A 19,532-nucleotide genomic window follows, 5' to 3' on the forward strand; every position below is an offset into this window, starting at 1 on the left:
AGAGGGGAAGGTAAATTTTGATGTGTCTTTATGAAAATAGATTTTTAAAAGTTCAGCAAAAACAATATAGGCATGATCACATTGGCCTGAGACTCAACAGAGGAAAGACAGTTCAAGGAGAATGGGTGGCTCTTGTGGGCAAAGTTCTGTCAACCCAGTTGAGGATAATCCTGTTCTGGAAGAGGGAAGGTAGCTTTTAAAGGCTCACTTGGCTGTGCTGGGAGCCTTCTGACATGTACAAAAGATGCCCAGCCAGAGAACAGCACAAAAGGTGACCTGGCTCTTTAAGAGTGGTTCAGGAAGCCCAGAGACCAGGATAAGCTGAGGCTTGTGGGGAATGCTAAGGACCCAAGGGAAAGCCTTAAAAAAGTTCTGCTGAGAACACAGAAAACAAAAGATGAGCTAGGCCACCCATTTGGGTTACATGAGATGATGATGGAGGATGCCAAAGACAAGGTGGCTACTCATCTCCTGCTCTGTAGCTGTCTTTTCCATCTCAAATACCACCCACATGGGAGCTGGTGTTACTAGAGAGAGGATCTGATGGAAAATGGACTGACCAAGTGTGGCTGGGAGGAATGGGTGCCAAGACTGGCAATATTGGCATCTGTTCTTCGTGAGGCCAAGTCACCTGGCCCTGATGAGTCAGGTCTACATGATTGTGGAACTGTGGCTGATCTTTGAGCAATGTGGAAGAAGGGAAGTGGGAGGGAGTGACTGCCACCCTGGTCCTCCCAGAGGAAGAGAAAACAGATTCTTCAGACTTTAGACCAGGGTGTGTGGGACTCAGCTCTGGAAAAATTCCAGAACAGATTTTTGGAGAGGTAGCTCATTTGTGATCAAATACTTACAGAAGGCACCCATGATCCCTCAAGATTGGCCTAGTTTCACTATGGGCAACTTATGGAGATAATGATGTCTCTGTTTCCAAGGTTGTGGACAAGATGACCCAATATTTGGAAAGCACTTTGCAAACTTCAAAGCACTATAGAAATGCTAGGGATTATTACTATTATTGTTCCCTAACCAAGTTATAGAGCTCATGGTAGCAAGCTGGCAGGTGACGCAAAGCTAAAAATAATAGCTGAGACCCCGGATGATAGACAAAGTATTTAATAAATGCTTACTATATGCCAGGCACCTGCTAAGTACTGAGGGTATGAGTACAAAAAAATCGAGGCAGGTCCTGCCCTCAAGGAGTTTACATTCTAAAGGTGGAAGAGAACACATAAAAGGGAAGTGGAGAGTGGGGGCGAGAAAGGGCTAGGCTGGTTTGCAGAGGAGGTGGGGATGGTGCCCAGGGTGGAGGAAACTTGGCTTGTGTATGGTGGCTGGGATGAAGTACAGGTGAAGATGTAGGTCATGTAACAGGCATTTATTAGTCATTTACTGTGTGCCAGGTTCCTGGCAAGACATGATGAAAACTAACCCATCAGAGTAGTGGGTGGGTCAGAGGCAGAGACAAAATCGGAATCTACAAAGATTGGCAGGTTGGAATGATTGGTCTAAGCAAATAAGATGAAATTCAATTGGAAGAAGTATAGAGTTCCATACATAGGTTCAAAAAATCAATTGTGCAAGTACTGGTTGGGGAGTGGGGGTTTTGGGGAGGTTTTAGCTGACTATGATCTTGGCGAGAGTCAGAACCAAAGCATAGAAGTTATAAGGGAACACACTTTCAATACAGAGGATCCCCAAAGTCTCAGTGCAGGTATAGCTCACACCTGGGGAGAATGATCTGTAAGCTACACCTGCACTAAGACTTTTGATCCACTCTGTATGATGAAAAACTTTTTAGCAGTTAGTGGTTTCCAGTGTTGGAATGATCTATATCCATCACTAGAAATCTTCAACTAGAGTTGTGATACCCACTTCTTAGAGATGTTGAAGGAGTCAGGCACTGGGCAGGATGTTGAACTGTATTAATTCTGAGGCCTCTTCCAGTTGTGAGATTGTCCCATTTCATGAGGTGCACACGTACATTTCATTGTGACACTCATGGTCTTTGTGTGATTGGATGGTGTGAGATCGAGTGGCTCCCCTGAAAGACTCCCCCCTAGTTCTTGGGGTTCTGCCACTTCTACACCCATTCTGTTGAGCCAAGGAACCCTCTCTTGTATTGCAGAGATCTCTTGGAGAGAGTGAACACATTCTGCCACCAACAACCCACTTAAAGTCTTTGGTCAGATCAGTCTGTCCTTAGACGAGGCTTCAAAAGAACGAGAGGTAACGGAAGGGAGGCACCTTGGACCAGTCAATGCATCGAGCAGCGAGCTTTCTTGCACGTGCCTGTTGTGGGCCAGGTTTTCTGGTCTGGGGCTGCAAAAAGCCAAATGAAACAGACCTCTTCTCAAGGAGCTTCCTTCCTATGAGGTAAGAGCTAGTTTAGTGCAGTAGAAAGAGCCCTTATGGGCTGTCAGGAAGATCCAGTGCAGATCCCACCTCTGATCCTAACTGGGAGATCTTTGGCAAATCACTGAACTCTTCAGGCCTCCCTTTGGTTGCCCACAAAATGAGGGGGCTTGAGCTGGGGGCCTGTGAGGTCCCTGCAAGCCCGAAATCTATGATTCTACTAGGAGCAGATGCCTTCTGGGAGAGGAGATGCTGCATACCTGGGAAACAATAAGGCAATAACCACAACGTAGATGATGATTGTCAAAATGCCTCTGTGGTTCTGTATCACAAAGTGTACAAGACTCTCTGCAGAGAAGGTAGAAGTAAACCATGTATTCAGACACCGGAAAATCATATCCCATAGCCAAATGTTCAGCTCCCACAGCCAGCCGGCCCACTTTATCATAACAGCAAGGAACTTAAAACACTGCATCACAGCCTGGAGCCTCGCCATCCCAAAACGTCTCCAACCCCTTGCTGGGGTCTTCCCCAAAACAAACTCACAGCTAAGTCAGCTTGTTCAGCTCTAATAATCACGAGGGCAGCCGTTAGCAGCCGTATTGTCTTTCTCTTTCTCAGCATTTTCTGTCATAACTTCCTTTTCCTGTCAGGAAGCTCCTCCCACCATGTACCTTAGGCTTTTTGTGATGTAAGCAGATAACATGGCCTATTAATGGGTGGGAAAGATCTTCAAATCAAAATTGCTAATACAACCTGGGAAACACTCCTCATTGTCTTATGGCCTTTTGCAGAGCATTAGTCAGGAGGGGAAGGTTGGGGCAGGGCAAGAGAGCGAGGGGGACAGGAGAGGGGGTGGGGAGCTTGGGGGGGCAGGAGAACAGGGAGAGGGGGCAAGAGAGCGAGGGGGACAGGAGAGGGGGTGGGGAGGTTTGGAGGACAACAGAGGGGTTTGGGGGTCAGGAAAAAAGGAGAACGGGTAAGAGAGCGTGGGGGACAGGAGAGGGGGTGGGGGGTTTGGAGGGCAGGAGAGCAAGGGAGAGGCAGGATTCCTTCTCCCATCTGCTGTTCTACACAAGAGGAATCCCTACTATTTCAGCACACATGGTGACTCCAAAGTACTCGTCTCCTTCATTCTCATTCCCAGCTCCTTTTCCCCACCCATTCTCTGCTAGGTATTAAAAACAAGAGTTCTACTAGGAAGGCCTACACTTGAAGTGTTCTGCTCCCCTCTGACAGGAGTAAATGTGTCACGCACACACGATAAATCAGCTTATGGGCCAGAATGGGAAACATTGAGTCTCCCCCAAGATGGGGAGGTGGGAGTGGCCCCTGATCTCAGCCTTCTCTTTGCCTTCTGTTACTTCTTGCCTGGCAATCTCATCTGCTCTCATGGTTCCAGTGATCATCTCAATGCAGACCACTCCTGGAGCCTCAGTTTCTCCCCTTGGCTCTCATCCTCCATCTCCAGTTGCTCCCTGGCCATCTCCACCTGAGTGGCGCTTATACCACCAACCTGGTCATTATGTCTGAAACTGAAAGTTGTTTATGATTTCTGGAAAGTGCTTAAGCACAGCAGCCTAGCCTGGCTTAGCTTAGCCTGGTGCATAGTAGGCTCTTCATACTATTGGTAGCTAAGTATCAGAGTTGAGATTCAAATGGAAGGCTTCCCAGCTCCAGTCCAGCACTGTATCTATTGTGGCATATTAATCAATTCACCAATGGAGGAACGTTAAGTGCTTACTGGGTGCCAGCTACTGTGTGAGATAACAGTCTTCATACTAACTAGAAATTCCTTCCTTCCCTCATTCTCTATTGAAGCCCTCCGAGGTCCTTCATGCTGACACTGGAATCTCCTCTGATGAGCCTCTTCCTTGCTTTCCCAGTCCAACTAAGGCACCACCTCCTCCGTGAAGCCTTCCTCAATGCTCTCCAGCCAAAAGGCATGTCTCCCTTTGAGTCTCGTATGCCCCTTCTGTTAGGATGTCTCCAATGAATGAGTTTTAGAAACTTAGGATCAAAGAGATAATACTTGCCAAGCGCTTTGTAATCCTTAAAACCTACAGAAAGATTGGCCACTATTCTTTGCATGATTTGGATATTCTTCCTTTGTCCCTCTCCTCCATGTCTTTTGTTTTGTGCGTACTCAGGGCCTACACAGTGCAGGGCATATAGTAGGTGCTCACTAAATGCTTGCTGAATTGACGCACCCACTTTTTCCCAAGAACATGTTAAATGATTCTTCGTTATTGGCAGTAGGCTTGGCAGGATGCCTCCTCAGCAAAAGGCTCAGATGAGGACTCTGGATTGGGAATCAAAGCCTGAGCTGGTGCTCAGAGTCAGAGGAGACTGAGGCACAGAGAGGCTTGTCTATGGTTACATAGGCACTTACATATCATTTGAAAATAATACAGTTGTATTTCTTTATACATTCCTTAATCAGTAGATTTTTTCATTAATTCAGACTGACCTCTCCTTCCATTATTTGAATTAATTTTATGGTGCATTACATTTTTCTGAAAATAGTGTCTCTATCCGTTGGCAGAGAATCTGTTATGCGCAGTCCATTGGCTCATGTGTCACAATGAAGACTGTGGGGCTGCTTGTGAGGAGCTACGTGGCTGGGATTCATGAGTCTCTGAGGCCTCATATGTTTGAGGTTTAACATCAGCTGAAAGTCTCCTAACTGTTCCTTGTGGTTCAAGTGTCTCCTGCTTTCTAATCCATGTTCCACACAGCTGCAAAATTGATATCGCTAGAACACATATATGATCGTGTCACTTCCCTTATCAAAAAGTCTTCAGAGGCTCCCTCTTGTCTGGAGGATAAAATGAACAGTTCCCAGCCTGGTCTAGAAAGTCCTACACTTTTCCAGTCTTATTTCATATTACTTCTTTTCACAATTCTCTGTTCCAGACAAAACATCTTGTTAGCTGGTCCCCACATGTGACAGTCCATCCCTGGTCTTTATACCTTTGCCCAGATATGCTCTTATATCTGGAACATATTCACTCGTTACCCCTAATGACTCTTAAAATCCCCCTGTAAGGATTTAGGAGTAGACCCTTGGACTTCTTGATTGAATCAGTCAATCAAAGCTATGAACTAAACATGAACAGAGCCTAAGCATTGCCCCAGCCAAAGGCATTTTAATAAGGTGTGCCAGTGAGTTGAGATTGGCTGAATAGACTCAGTCTCAACTTGTGGGTCTTCTATAAACTAGTGAGCTGGTTCCAAATCCAGGATGATTCCTAGGTCTGGCAGCATAGAGATGAGAGTGATTAACCTAAACCTCTGAGAAGGAAGGAGAGAGAGCCTCTGTCTCCTTTTCCTTCTCCCACCCCCAGTGTGTGTGTGTGTGTGTGTGTGTGTGCACATGAATGCATACACATGGATAGGGGGCAGGGCAGGCAGGAAGGCAATAGAGATCAAATGGCATCACGTATATAAAATGCAACTACTAGAATCTATTTGTTACAAAAAAATGATTCACTAGCCACAGGAGAAAATCGCTATTCCATGTTCTTTGTTTTATTGTTGTTTTGAGATGGCTGATGTCTTGAGTGGTTAGAAAGTCTCTCTGTGGGTCTTATTTCTGTCTAGCTCTATCTGTCTCTGTATCAACTATCTGTTGTCTGTCTCTGTCATCTCTATCTATCTGTCTATCTATCAGTCTATCTATCTCTGCCTATTATCCTGCTGGTCTGCATGCCCATCATTCTATCATTTGTTCTCTCTCTCTCTCTCTCTCATCTAAAGATAGAAACATCAGGGGGAAATAAAGTAGTGGTAGAAACCGTGCATAGAAAAAATCTTTTTCCTAAGAGTTCCCACCCCCACCCCAATGGGAAGACCGTTCAGTTGGCCCCTTCCTGTGTTTGAAATGCCTCAATCCCATTACTTAATTTTTTCTGAAACCCTGAAGAAGTATTTCCTTTTGTGGTGGGAAGATTGAAATGGGCTTCAATATTTCCATCCTTTGAGCCAGGCTTGTATAACTAAGATTAAAGCTTTTGGCTTTTAAAAATAAATGTCATGAACCCATTTTTGTCCATTGGAGTGAATATAACCTGGAAGTGTTATTAAAAGAAAAAAATCAAAGCTCTTTTCAAAGATCCTCACAGCAGCTTTATACATAAGTACAAACAACTAGAAACAACCAAAGGTCCAGCAGTAGGAGAAGAGTGAGATGGATTGTGGTCCATCACTGCCATGGAATATCATGATGCAATTATGATGGACAAGTATGAGGGATACAATCATGCAAAGGAAAACCATCAAATCCAGAACTGAGTAGAGAAGCAGTGACTAAGGGGTTCCTGCTACTAGCTCTGCAATTGGTGATGAGGATGCAGACTGAATGTGAAGACCATCTGGGAGTTCAGATTCTAATTACAGGAGTCATCACACTAAGGAGGGGCCAGACTATGACGAAGGCCAGGTGGGCCTTAGGTTTTGGCAGACAAAATAGCAGAGAAGGCAACCAGCCCCTAGGACCTTAGGCACTAGTGGCGGCAGCAGAGTCGATGGGCTTTGGCCAAGATCCGAGGATCAGGGTGGAGTGGACCCTGGCTTGCTTCTGATTGAGACAAGGATGAAGGGGGATTGAGCGCCCCTCAGCCAGTGGCAAAGGGGCAATGGGGGTTGGGCTTGGAAAGGTCCATGGTGTCTGGTGGTGACTTCCAGGAATGGTACTTGTCCTGGTCTAGAAGAATAGAGCCCACGCTAGATAAGAATGCAGATGAGGAAAAGGGAATGAGAATGAATGGACAAATGGCACATCCTAATGAGGAATTGGAAGGAGGGATTGAAAATGCATTAGGATGCTTTAGCATTTAAATGAATGCATTTCAATGGAAACGGTTATTAAGCAAGTTTAATTGCTTGTATTGATGTTCGATATTAAGCCTTTAATAAAACATTTATAATAAAAATGCAGTAGAAATACCAGGTTGTAATAGCAGGTGTCATTTTAAGGGTGGTTAAATGCAAATTATCCTTGCAGGTTTAACTGATGTTCAGGGTTAAATATTGTCTCAGAAATGCCTATTTGAGTATGTTTTAGGTTACTCCCCAACATGGAGGCCTCCCTACCTGAAGACTTGAGTTCTAATCCTACCTCAGACAGTTACTACTGTGTAGTCCTGCATAAATCCCCTCAGTTTTCTCGACTATAAAATGGGGGTGATAGTAGCACCTGCCTCCCAGGGTGGTTGTCAGGACCAAATGAGATGTTTGTAAAGCACTTGGCACACTGCCTGGCACATAGTAGGTGCTTTGTAAATGCCTAGAAGGCGCCCTGATTCTAAATGCCCAGCTCCTTCCACTCCACCATCAGAACCTGCTTGGAGGGAGGAAACCTATCTTTTATTAGACGACCACACCCTAACTTCCCAGTAAATTCGGGAGCATTTTCCAGGAGACACTGGGGCACATGATTAAGTTAATGTATAGGAACAGGAAACAAAACCCTTCCACAGCCTGGGGTGGGGAGGAGGGCCACCCTTGAGTGTTTGTTTCTTCTCATTTGGGAGATGGAGAGGGAGGGCTGCCAGGTGGCCAGGGCCAGGTCTGGCGGGGGAGTGGGGCCGGGTCTGTCGGGGGAGTGGGGGCAAGCCAGGTCTGGCTCTCTCTCCCTGCCTCACCGTCTCCACCACAGGAGAGCTGGATGTGAGATCTCCAGTCTCTTTTGGTCTCTTTCCATTCCAGGCCCCTATGATATTTGGGGCTGGCCAAGCACTCTGGGCCTCGTTCAGCCGGTTCTCTTCCCTGCAGAGCTTCAAACCTGAAGTTTTCCAAAGCGGACCCATTTCCAATTATATCAGTTTCCTTTGCCGCCTCCTACATTTATGGTGACCCATGTGCTTGGTTGTTAGTGCATTTCAAACGTGACATCATCATCGTCATAAGAGCTTGCATTTAGAAACGGGAAAGAAGGAACCAGGAACATATTAAACAGCTACTGTGTGCCGAGCCCTTTACAACTGTCATCTCATTTTCTTCTCACAGTAAGCCCGGGGGGCGATGAGGAGACTGGGGCAGATAATGGTCAAGTGACTTGCCCAGGGTCTCACAGCTAGTAAGTGGCTGAGGCAGGATTTGAACTCAGGTCTTTCTTCCTGACTTCAAGACCAAGACTTTCCTCACTGTGCCTCTTAGCTGCCTGTAGGTAGAGAAAGCGTGGGAGTATGAAAGGCAATGAGAACTCTGCAGAGGTGGAAGGCCTTGAAGAGTCCGGAGGAAGGACCAAGAAGGGACAGAGGAAGAGGAGGAGGAGGCCTTGGAGATCCCCTTTCTGCTGCTTGGCTTTGAAGCCAGCTTGGTTTCATGAGATCCCAGTTAGCTGGAGGAGAAAGGGTGTTAACCCACGCTGAGCATTAATATCTCAGGTGAGCCCCACGAGAACAATAGCGGGGACACACGACGGAATGGAAGTGATGAAAATAGATGGATTAGCATCAAAACAGTGTCTGAAGGTGAGAAGACTCTTAGATGCTGAAGAAAACCCCAGGGGGCTGTGGGAGGCACCCAGGCATGAGGAAGTCAGCTGAGCAGATGTGTGCACGTGCTCGTGCATGTGTGTGCCTGAGGTATGCTTGTGTATGTGTGTGCACTTGTGTATGCCTGGTGTGTGTGGGAGGGGGAGGATAACAACCAGAGGAGAGACATTCAGATGTTCATTAAGATTTGCAAAGTGCTCCATGAACGCACGTTCTGTCAATGGAGTTGGACTCTAGGGAATATTGGATTATTACCATTTTTCAGATGAGAAAACTGAGGCTCAGAGGCGAGATTTCAGCCCAGGTCTCCCCAGTCGCCTCTAGGTGTAGCCCTCGTGGCACCACGGGCTGCCTCTCCATCATCGATGGGAAAGCACTTTATAAGCCACGAAGCACCTGACCAAGGTGGAGTGTGACTGCGACCATGACTTCAGGCCAAGCCGTGGCTCACGGGTTACCAGAGCAAGGGGCAGGGCCCTGCTTCCTCCATCCCTTTATGGGCTCCTAGGCTCTCCATTGAGAAGGACCTCGGGGGGCCTCCAACCCAACCTGGCTCTGCATCGAATGTCCCCTTCAGAGTTCCCGCAGGCAGCTTCCCGTCTGCTTCCAGCTGAGTCCTGTCCTTCCGGGCTGCTTTAATTGCAAAGAAGTCATCCAGTCTTATTCTGCCTTGTTGAAATTGATATTTATTGTTTTTTTTCTATCTATTTAACTACCTACTGGTCTATTTTTATGGGGTAATTGGGGTGAAGTGACTTGCCCAGGGTCACACAGCTAGTAAGTGTCAAGTGTCTGAGGCCGCATTTGAACTCAGATCCTCCTGACTCCAGGCCCGGTGCTCTATCCACTGCACCACCCAGCTGCTCCCATATCTATTGTTTTTGGAGTTACACCCTTCTGGGGCCATCCCCTCACTCTCTGGTTTGTGGACCCCAGAAAGGCAGCTGCTGCTTACTCTCAGCGTTCTAGGTAATCCTGGGCTGGATACTTCTGGTACCGAGCTTCCCATTGCTGGAGTCTGGAAGACTCAAATTCAGATCTGGCCTCAGACACTTATTAGCTGTGAAACCTCGGACAAGTCACTTCACTTCGGTTTCCCCAGTTGTAAAAATGGCATAGTAGCAGCCTCTGCCCATCAGGCTGTTGTGAGGATAAATGAGATAATATTTGTAAAGTGCTTAGGGTAGGGCCAGGCACCTAGTGGGGGCTATATCATTAGTCCTTTCCCATCTCCTACTGAGCGGCGTGACTCAATGAGGCTTTGTAAAAGGTATTGACTGAACCCTGCCTCAGTGGTCCTGCCTCAGCCACAGCAAGAAGGAGAAAAGGGACAAAGGGGCAGGTTGTTCCTCATGTATACCCACTGAGCTCTGATTCGGCAACCTTTGAGTCATCCAGTCTGGCTCCACAGCCAATGAGAGGACTCAGATGTGACCCAGTCCTGCATGGCTAGAAGCCAGCCCCCCTCAAGTATCTGTCACGGTCACTTGGACTGGACTTAGCAGCAGCAGCAGAAGCATGAATTATTCCCCTTCTGAACTGTTAGGTTGGCCCTCAGGCAGACATCCAAGCCATCTTTGCACCTGTGGCTGAAACCTTTCCAGGTTGTCCTAGGAGTGGCCAGGATCTGCCTGAGGGGATGGCCTGAAATTCCGCCAGAGGCATCAGAGTGGGACATTAGCAGGGCTTTAATATACTCTATGAAAATAATAATAATACGTAGAAAATATAAAAAAACCTTTTTTTTCCAGTAGCAGTAACATGCTGGAAGATATATAGGCACTATTAGAAAGACATGCACTTGAGAAATGGGGAAGCATTTGTGCTAATATTTCAGTGTGAAATTAGAGGAAGCCTGCCGACTTAGGTGGCACTTACCAATTAACAACTTTGCCGATTGTTCAGTATTCACAAATCATAAAACAGGAAGATAAAACAGGAAGAGAAGTCTTGCGACCCTAGGGGGTTAAAATGACAGTGAAAAAGATTTCTTTGTATCGGCTCATCTGTGGTCTTAAGGCAGCAGATCTTTCCTTTGGCGACACAGACGGTGACCCAAGCATTCCCTCTCTTCCTCTGAGGTTCTTGTCCTCACTACCCTCTCTCTCATTCGCTCTCTCCCACTATCTCATTCCAGATGTTAGCCACCCTCTTCTAGATCTCTTGATGTTCTAGGGGCACGAGTTCAGTAAACGGGACAAACACTTGGTGAATTTGGTGAATAAGCTCATTTAAAATTTAGATTCCTTTAAAGAATTTCATTGTGATGTTCTTTTGATTTTCTGTAACATGGGGGTTTTAAATATTAATAATGGTCAACATTTTATGTAGAATTTACAAGTTTGCAAAGTGTTTGTGTGTGTGTGTGTTCGTGTGTGTTTGTGTTTTTTGGTGTGTGTGTGGTATGTGTTTATGTGTGTGTTTGTATGTGTATGTGTTGTGTGTATTTGTGTATGTGTGTGGTGTGTGTGTTTGGTGTGTTTATGTGTGTGGTGTGTTTGTGTATGTTGTGTGTTTGTGTGTGTGTGCTGGATATGTATGTGTACGTGAGTGTGGTGTGTGTGTGCATGTGTTTGTGTGTGTGGTGTGTGTTTGTGTGTGTGTGGTGGGTATGTATGTGTTCGTGAGTGTGCTGTGTGTGTGTGCATGTGTTTGTGTGTGTGGTGTGTGTGCATGTGTTTGTGTGTGTGTTGTTTGTATATGTGTGTGTGTTTGTGTGTGTGTATATGGATGTGTGTGTTCGTGTGTGTGATTGTGTTTTTTGGTGTGTGTGGTGTGTGTGTTTATGTTTTTTGGTGTGTGTGTGTGGTGTGTGTGTTTATGTGTGTTTGTATGTATATGTGTATGTGTTGTGTGTATTTGTGTGTGGTGTGTGTTCGTGTGTGTGGTGTGTGTGGTGTGTTTGTGTGTATATGGGTGTGTGTTTGTGTGTGTGGTGTGTGTGTTTGTGTGTGTGGTGTGTGTGTATGCGTTTGTGTGTGTGGTGTGTGTATGCGTGTGTGGTGTGTGTGTGGTTTTGTGTGTGGTGTGTGTGGTTTTGTGTGTGTGGTGTGTGTATTTGTGTGTGGTGTGTGTGTGTGTGTGTGTGCGCGTGCGTGTGGTGTGTGTGCATGTGTTTGTGTGTGTGTGGTGTGTGTGTGGTTGTATGTGGTGTGTGTGGTGTGCGTTTGTGTGTGGTGTGTGTGTGCATGTGTTTGTGTGTGTGGTGTGTGTATGTGTGTGGTTGTATGTGGTGTGTGTGGTGTGTGTGTGTGGTGTGTTTGTGTGTGGTGTGTTTGGTTGTGTGTGCATGTGTTTGTGTGTGTGTGGTGTGTATATGGGTGTGTGTTTGTGTATGTGGTGTGTGTATGTGTGTGGTGTGTGTGTGTTTTGTGTGTGTGTTGTGTGTGGTTGTGTGTGTGTTGTGTGTTTGTGTGTGGTGTATGTGTGTGTGCATGTGTTTGTGTGTGTGCATGTGTTTTTGTGTTTTGTGTGTGTTTGTGTGTGTGATATGTGTGCATGTGTTTGTGTGTGTGGTGTGTGTTTTTGTGTTTTGTGTGTGTTTGTGTGTGTGATGTGTGTGCATGTGTTTGTGTGTGTGGTGTGTGTATGTGTTTGTGTGTGTGGTGTGTGTGTGTGTGGTGTATGTGTTTGTGTGTGTGGGGTGTGTGGTATGTGTGTGGTATGTGTGTTGTGTGTTTGTGTGTGTTGTGTGTTTGTGTGTGGTGTGTGTGTATGTGTTTGTGTGTGGTGTATGTGTGTGGTGTGTGTATGTGTGTGGTTGTGTGTGGTGTGTGTGTGTTTGTGTGTGTGATGTGTGTGCATGTGTTTGTTTCTGTGGTGTGTATATGGGTGTGTGTGTTTGTGTGTGTGTGTGTTGTGTGTATGTGTATGTGTTGTGTGTATTTGTGTGTGGTGTGTGTATGTGTGTATTTGTGTGTGGTGTGTGTGTGTTTGTGTGTGTGATGTGTGTGCATGTGTTTGTGTCTGTGGTGTGTATATGGGTGTGTGTGTTTGTGTGTGTGTGTTGTGTGTATGTGTATGTGTTGTGTGTATTTGTGTGTGGTGTGTGTTCGTGTGTGGTGTGTTTGTGTGTGTGTTGTGTGTGTATATGGGTGTGTGTTTGTGTGTGTTTGTGTGTGTGGTGTGTGTGTATGTGTTTGTGTGTGTGGTGTGTGTATGCGTGTGTGGTGTGTGTGTTTTGTGTGTGTGGTGTGTGTGGTTTTGTGTGTGTGTTGTGTGTATGTGTGTGTGGTGTGTGTGTATGCGTGTGTGGTGTGTGTGTATGCGCATGTGGTGTGTGTGTGCATGTGTTTGTGTGTGTGGTGTGTGTGGTTGTATGTGGTGTGTGTGTGGTGTGTGTTTGTGTGTGGTGTGTGTGTGTGTGGTGTGTGTGGTATGTGTGGTGTGTGTTTGTGTGTGGTGTGTGTGTGGTGTGTGTGTGCATGTGTTTGTGTGTGTGGTGTGTATGGTTGTATGTGGTGTGTGTGTGTGGTGTGTGTTTGTGTGTGGTGTGTGTGTGGTTGTGTGTGGTGTGTGTGTGTGTGTGGTGTGTGTTTGTGTGTGGTGTGTGTGTGGTGTGTGTTTGTGTGTGGTGTGTGTGTGTGGTGTGTGTTTGTGTGTGGTGTGTGTGTGGTGTGTGTTTGTCTGTGGTGTGTGTGGTGTGTGTTTGTGTGTGGTGTGTGTGGTGTGTGTGTGTGCATGTGTTTGTGTGTGTGTGTGTGTGCATGTGTTTGTGTGTGTGTGGTGTGTCTTCGGCTCTGATGAACCTCGTATGTAGCATATATCGGTTTTGGCCTATCAATTGCTCCACCAGTCTTCACGTTGCCTTCCTGCTTCTCCATCCTTTACAATCTGGCTTCTGACTATCATGCCACTGAAAGTGCCCTCTCCAGCGTCGCTAGGGATGTCTTAGTTGCCCAATCCCATGGCCTTTTCTCAGTCCTCATTCTCCTTGAGCCTTCTGCTCCGTGGACAATGTTTGTTGCCCACTCCTCCTTGGTCCTCCCTTCTTTCTAAATGTTTGGGACACCATCGTCCTACTTCTCCTGTTACTTCTCTGATGCTGTCCTGGGCCCTCTTCTCTTCTCCCTCTAAACTACTTCCCCTGATGACCTCATTAGCTCCCATGGATTTAATTGCTATCTCTCTATTAATGATTCTCTATCCACCTGTTCTGCCCAGCCTCTCTGTTGACCTTCAGTCTTCTATTTCCAACTTTGCCTTCCAGCCATCTCAGACAAGATGTCCCGTAGGAACCTTAAACTCAACATGTCCAAAATGGAACTCATTGCCCTCCTCCCTAAAACCTCCTCCCCACCCCACCTTCCCTGTTACTGTAGAGAGAACCGCCATCCCCCAGTGCCTCAGGCTCACGAACTGGGAATCGTCCTGGACTCCTCACTATCTGTCACTCACATGTAGAGTTTGGTGCCAAGGCTTATCGATTTCACCTTCAGCATCCCTTTAACATACCCCTTCTCTTCTTCGACACAGGCTCTACCTTGGTGCAGATCCTCATCACCTCACATGTGGATTGTGGCAATAGCTGCTGGGGTCAGGGTCTGCCTGCCCTGAGTCTCTTCCTTCATCTAGCCACCAAAGTGACCCATAAACCTTGGGTGTGACCATGCCATCCCCCTACTCAATAAACTCCAGGGCTTCTCTGTTCCTCCAGGATCAAATACAAAATGCTTTGTCTGGCATTCAAAGCCTTTCCTAAGCTAGCTCCCTCCTACCTTTCCAGCATTCTTACATGCCCTTATATACCTTATGTCTGCCCAAGTAGTCTTGGACCCAGCGACATTGGCCTCCTGGTCATTCCATGAACATGGCACTCTCTCTCTCTCAGATGCAGGCATTTCCTCTGGCTGTCTCCCAGCCTGGAAATCTCTCCCTTCTCTGTCCTGCCCACTGATTTCCTTGGCTTCTTTTAAATCCCAACTAAAATCCTGCCTCCTCCAGGAAGCCTTTCCCAACGCCTCCTAATTCCAGTGCCTTCCCTGTTAATCATCTCCGGTTTCTCCGTAGCTCTGCATAGCTTGCTTTGTGTGGATTTGTTAGCGTGTTTTCTCCCACTAAGCTGTTTGAGGGCAGGAGCAGTCTTTTGGTTCTTTTTGTATCCCTAGCACTTAGCACAGTGCTTGGCATACAGTAGGTGTTCAATAAATGTTTGATTGTTTGAACAAAGACGCAGTTAAATATTTCAGCGACGTATCACTTGTGAGAAAGCTCAAACCACAATCACCTCTAGCCATACGCTGCAGCTGCCAGCTTCTCCACAGACACGAGAGCTGATTCCCTCATCCGTTTTCTCAAGAATTCTTTTTTTTTTTTTTTGCGTAATTTCTCCATATTTTTTTCCTTCAATATTAGAAACGGCAGTTAGCTCACTTGGACATTCAGGGAAGAAGTTCCCTCAGTCTTGTTTCCCACCAGCTGCCTGCTTCCGGACTGGACCCATCATGGCCCCAGGAGACTGCGTATCCTTTGAGATGTCACCAGGCTTGCCCCCGGACTGCAGGGCGGAGCCAAAACCTCCTCCCAAAGCCTCCACTTAACAAGGGCCCCAAGCCAGCCCTCTCTTCCTTTCCAACCAGCCGTGCTCCTTGGGCTGGACTCGATCATGCTGCCATGCTAGTACCACCCTCCCCCACTTTTCTGCTCTCCTTTGTGAGGTGTCTTCCCCATTAGAGCTTAAGCTCCTTGCATTTGTGTGCCCAGCCCTCAGCACAGTGCCCAGCAACGGAATCGTTCAATGCAAATGCACACTTTTCTCTACAGCTCTTGGGTAAGAGGAATCTCAGGATTAAAATGATGTTGAAGGGGACTTACATGTTTCAACTGATTTTGGTCCTGTTGATGCGGGGATGCCCTTTAACAATGTGGGTGGCAGCCCGGGCAAACAGGAATTTGTGTGATTATGGTTTTAGTAGGTACTTAGATGAAAAAAAGGTTACTTTTGTCTGTACCTGTGATTTTACTGGTATGGGAATTTCCAGGGTGGAAACTTCCTTCACCAACGCAGACCTGTAGCTTCTGTGACTTGGTCTTAGGAGAGTGACTTGTACCCTGAGACTTGCCCACTCTGGGTCAGAGGTAGGGCTTGAACCCAGGACTTCTTGACTCTGAGGCCAGCCAGCTGTCCACTTCATGACACATTACCTCTGAGTGTTCTTACCAACACTATATATGCATATGCACATATATTATATAAACACACGTATACACACACATATATGCATACAAATACAGATATGTGTGTGTATTTTCCTTCAAATTAGCTTCATTTCAAGGGATGCAGTTTATATTTGGGTTTGAACAATACAAAATGGCTTTTTCTTCTTACATCTCTGACTCCATTTTGTTTCAGTTGTAAAAGTGCAATGTGTTGAGCCACCAAGACTTCTAGGCCTGGACAGTGGGTCTACTCCTCATCCTCCCCCATGGCTCCTTCAAGCTCAGGCTGTGTCTATGGGCAGGGAAAGCCCTTGACCTTGTCATCCGCCATAGGCTGTCCCATGGAAGACAAGCCCTGCTTAGGTCCTTCCAGAATCTCTCTCTGGAAGTTCAGTTCCTGGGCTGCAGCTCTAAAAGGCGGTTTATTAGATTACTACCCGAGACACAACATACCAGGCCTAGTCAACCTGGGAGCTGGCTTTGTGCCCTACCTTTCTAGGCATTTAGCTTCTGAGTTGGCTGGTGGCTTCTTGCATATCTCCATGTTCTATCGCAGGCATTGTTCCTCCAAGAGAATGCTGGGGTTGAGAATGAGGGGGTGGGCTTGCTGTTCAGCCTCACCCTGTTGTACCTGGCTAGCCTGTCCTGTCTGTCCAGCGGGCCTTGGGCTTTTTATTGTCGCATCGACGTTAACAGAAGAAGCAATGGATTTGGAATCTGAGGACCCAAGGCTGAATATGGGCCCTGCCACTTAGAACCTGTCCGGGAGCAGGGGCAGTGCCTTCTCTTGGCCTGTTTCTTGTAAAATGAGCAGGGCTGAGCTCTGCAATCCCATCGAGCCTTGCAGGGAGCCCTCCTGGGATTCTCCCACCGACCTTGGGAAGCCGGGGTGACAGGTATCATTCTCCTTAGGCGTTTGGGGAAACCGGGACTCCTAGAGATTCTGTGACTAGCCCAGGGTCTCAGAGCCAACATGGAGGTTGGGCAGCCCTCACTCTATTACACCATGTTGCCAACTGTGACCCCAGTGGTCCTGCCTTTAGACATGTGTCTGCCGAGGGCTTTATTAGCAGAGCCGTTCTTAATGGAGGGGCGTGGTGCTGCAGAGGAGATTCCGTGTGCTTGTACTTATTTCAATGTCGGGGCAGAAAAGATTGGTGAGAGGGAGGAGGAAAGTAGCAGTAGATAAAAGATGGGAAGGGGAGGCAACCTGGTGTTGTGGCTAGTGGGCTGGACTTCAAGTCCTGGGTTCTAATCCTGCCTCGGATACCTCCCAACCCCAGGAAAGCCAGTCACCTCTCTTAGGCTCACTCTCTCATTTATTAAATGGACACGGTACTAGCACCTGCCTCCCAGGGTGACCCAGAGAAGTGATCTGTGCTCTCCGTGTGAGCTGTTGTTACAATGAAATGACTTGGATGGTTCATCTTAGACGGAACACTTTTAATTTGCTAGTTAGACGTTTTTAGCTAGTTATTCTTAATAAGCCACAGAAAACGAGCTCCAAAGAAATACATATGTGATGGCATACTACCCAAGACATTTGTAGTTGTCCACTACTTAAGATGCATCTCAGGCCCGCTCAAAACGAAGATTATGTAAATATGTTTTTAGTGTTCATTAAATAGAAGAAGCCCTTAATAGAGCGTCATGTAAATGAACATCTTTGGAGTTGGGCAACGGTGTGCTTTCGATGTTAGACTGTTATGTTAGTTTTTAAGAGACGTTTTAACGAATCTGTCATTGCAGAATTGTCTTTGAAAGTGAATGTAGCCAGCAACGGAAATTATTTGGGGCGGTCTTTAAGAACTGAGATCAGTCACATAGATGGACCCACGGTGAATACATTGAGGGTTTGTTTTTTTGATTAGGTTATGGTCTAGTTAATTCAGAGAATCAGAGAAATGGAAAAGACCAACAGATTAAACCCAGGAGAAGGCGGATCTTGTGCTCTTCGGGACCTCTGCCCCTCTCCCTCCAAACGGCATAACTAGCTGGCGAATTAGAAGGAGCGCAGGACTTGGAAAGAGGAAGATTTGAATTCAGATCCGGCCTCACTAGCTATGGGACTCTGGGCAAGCCCCTTAGCATGTTTGCCTCAGTTTCCTTACCTGTTAAACGGGCATAATGATAGCACCTCCCCCCCCCCCCAGGGGTTATTGTGAGGTTGTAAGGGAGAACATGTAAAATGCTTTGTTCCCTTAGAGTGTTCCATCCATGCCAGTGATCATCATCCTTTTTGTTTTAGAAGGCGCCTCGAACACCAGTGCCATCTTCCTGCACGCACTTGTGGTGGCTGGTGGCACAATACGAGGATGTTGTTCGTGTTCAGACTTCCAGCCCTCTCTGCGCAGGCAGACTTACTCTGGTCCGTTAATGAACATTTATTAAGCTCCTCCTCAGCGCCGGACACTGCGCTTCCTGCCAGGGAGGCAAAGACAGACACTAACAGCTCTTGCCCTCAGGACAGTTACTTTCCGCCGGCTCAGACGCCAAGCTCACGTAGTGCTCCTCTGGGCAGCTTACCTAAATTGCATTCATGCCCGTGGGCTGGGTCACCAGAGGATGTTGTTTCTTGTAGGTTGAAGGGCCCTGTAGGTCTGCACCCCGAAAACTGCAGAGCTCGTGACCCTCGTTGCTGGGCTTCCCATGAACAGCAGTCAGCAGACACAGAGAGCTCAAAGTGAAGGCTAATAGTGTTAATAGGGCACAGCAAGGCCAGGGGTCACCAAAATCTGGGGCACAGTCTCCCACAAAGAGGTGGAGCAATGGGAGAACCTGGAGTCCGATCCCGGTAAATCAGATGCATAGGCAGCCCATGTGCCCCAGGTACCTAACGTCTTCATGGATGGCTGTCCTCGCTGGTGCTTCTCTCTTTGGGTCGTCCTCACCTTCTCCTCTGGGTAATGCAGCCCTTCTGAGTAGATTGCTCAGCAGGACTCCCAGGGTCTACACAGCTTGACTCTTGGTCATCAGGCCCACACTGTCTTGAATCTGGACCTGGCTCTCTCCTTGGCTGCCAGGGTCCCTTTGCTGTGTTTGTGTCTGCCCCCTCGAGGGGCTGGGTCTCTGTTCCTTGTTGGTTACGGGGTCTTCTCCTGGCTGTGTGGCTGTTTCAAAGGGTTGTGGGCTGTGGGAGAAGGAGGAGGTTTTCTTTCTCCTTCCTTTCTCCCTCCCTTCTCCCACTCCTGCCCCCCACTCCAGTGGTTGCTGCAGGACTGGATTGGCTCCAGCTCTCAAACTACATCGACTCACTGCAGGGCCCGCGAGCCTCAGCGGGAGCCTTAGTTTTTAGGTGGCTGATTGTCATTTCAAGCTTCTCTTTCTAACTCAGAGAAACATTTCCATGTTTATAGGAGACACAGGGAGGAGAGGCATCTTCACAGTTAAACAGCTCATTAATATAGTAACACATCAATCCTTGTGTGTGTGTGTGTGTGTGTGTGTGTGTGTGTGTGTGCGCGGGCGCTTGTGCAAGACCAGCTGCCTCCCTCTGTTCCAAAGTAAGTGTGCACAGAATGT

Source organism: Trichosurus vulpecula, chromosome 4 (assembly GCF_011100635.1).
Source record: "Trichosurus vulpecula isolate mTriVul1 chromosome 4, mTriVul1.pri, whole genome shotgun sequence".
Taxonomy (NCBI): domain Eukaryota; kingdom Metazoa; phylum Chordata; class Mammalia; order Diprotodontia; family Phalangeridae; genus Trichosurus; species Trichosurus vulpecula.